The sequence below is a fragment of the Pteropus vampyrus genome, unplaced genomic scaffold, assembly GCF_000151845.1.
Source record: "Pteropus vampyrus isolate Shadow unplaced genomic scaffold, Pvam_2.0 Scaffold1934, whole genome shotgun sequence".
In the NCBI taxonomy this organism is placed as follows: domain Eukaryota; kingdom Metazoa; phylum Chordata; class Mammalia; order Chiroptera; family Pteropodidae; genus Pteropus; species Pteropus vampyrus.
In genome coordinates, this window is record NW_011890715.1 from 15806 (window position 1) to 17851 (window position 2046).

A 2046-nucleotide genomic window follows, 5' to 3' on the forward strand; every position below is an offset into this window, starting at 1 on the left:
GAAGGATCTTTCATAAATACATATTTTTCACTGAAAAAGTTTTCACATTAGAAAAACGAGTGAGGGCAGGGTTGGGCTTCTGGAAGGAAGGACGAGCTGGTTCCCCGACCCTGGACCGAGGCCCTGTCGGCCTTCCCAGGGAGAAAGCCTGGGGCGGGGACACATGGCTCAGAGGTAGTGCATCCTGCTGTGGTCCCAATCTCTCCCACCCACCCTGCTCTGGGGACCTGGTGCATTACATGTAGGTGGTTGTCACCCTAGCAGGGGTGGCTGAGGATGGTGACAGCGGTCACACAGCAGAGGTTCAGTTCACAGCCTCATAGGCTGCTGACCTGCCTCCATCCGTGATCATCGGCTCCTCCGCATGGTGGGCTCATGGGGACATGAAGGTGCCGGCCTGGCCGCAGACTCGCAGACACAAGAGTAACATGTACAACGAGGCGCTGGATAAGACTCCAGGCCCTCCAGGCGTCTCCCAGGCAGGCAAGGGGACGCGAGGCGGGGAGGGCCTCACTTGGGCAGCCCGTTCTTCATGCCCAGCTGTTTCTTGAGGGCCTGCAGCTGGGCCAGGCTGATGTTGCTGCCCCCGCAGACGATGACCACGAGGGAGGACAGCGGGGCATGGAGCTTCCCCTCTCCTTGCAGCTTCTGAACCACGTGGCTGTAGACTGCTGCCAGAGCTGCCCCACAGGCGGGCTCCACGAGGATCTTCTCGTCATCTGCCAGGGAGAGAGGGTGCGGTGAGGGCGGGGCCTGAGTTCCGCAGGGTGCAAGGGAACTGTTGGGCTGTTGGTAAAGCTTAGGGGTAATGAGCCAATCCGCTCTCAGTCAGCCCTGGCCACCGACTCAGGTCCTGGACCAAACCTTCCATCATTACCTTGGCTTAACCTTCCAAGCCCTGAGCGGGGGCTAGGTTTCATTATGAGTGCTAACTCTGATAAAATGATTGTGATTGTCTGAGCACTGTCTTGAGAAGGATTCTGAGGCATCTTCTGAGTAAGTGCGCCATAGTTGATTAGCCAAACCAGCTGCCGGTACAAGAGAATTAGGTAGCATGATAAATTCCTACTGCGTGTGCATGCGTGTGCGCCATCCCTATCCTAGGCTGAACCCAGAAAGAGTCCAACCTAGTTTACAGACCCACTTCTGAATCCACCATGGACATCTATACTTTCCTTTTTCACCCTGGTTGCCAGGAAGCTCAGAATCAACATTTTAAATACTTAGTCCATGTTCCCTCCTGTCATGGTTATCAGGCTTACTTCTTCATTTGTGCCATCGACCTTTCTATTTTTACCACTGCATCGTATTATTTCACTCATGGGAAGTTTTAGGAAGGGATGGGAGACAGAACTGTGAGGAAGATTTGCAGTGATGGACTCCCTTGGCATACGAAAGAGCAGCCGCTTAGTTCCTGAAGCAGCAGATTGAGTCTTGAAAGGACCTGGCACATACCCACAAACTTTTCGATGGCGGCCACAGCCTCCTGGTCCGAGATAACTTCCGAGAAAATGGGGTGCTCCTGATACAGCTTCAGGGCCTGAGCCCCCACGGTCTTCACACACAGGGCCTTGGCAACACTGGGGGGTGCCATGGCCATGAGAACAGGGGAACAGGGAGAGAGGGAGAGAGGGAAGCAGGGATCAGAATGGGGAGGGGGAGAGAGAAAGATGGCGTGAGAGGGGGCAGGGACCGGGGTCCGTGGGCATGGAAAGTCCCGGGGGCTCCCAAACAGCGGGGTCTTCTGATAAGGCACAGATTGCTTGAGTGGGAGTGAGCAGCAGCATTTTCTGTTCAGCATGACTAAGGAACAGATGCCTGAAAGGCCCCCTTGCGGTTCCCTGACAGGACTCCGGCTCTCGCTTCAGATTGTCACCTAACCTGCCTAACCTTCCCTCACTAAGCTTAGCACCGCTGGGCCTGCCCGAGCCCCGCCCTGTCCTTCAGGGCTCAGGATGAAGGCCGCCCCCTCCGAGGGATCCTCCAGGGGGAGCACTCAGTCCCTTGGCCCCATGTGGAATCCTCGGCTTCCCATAACACACACAG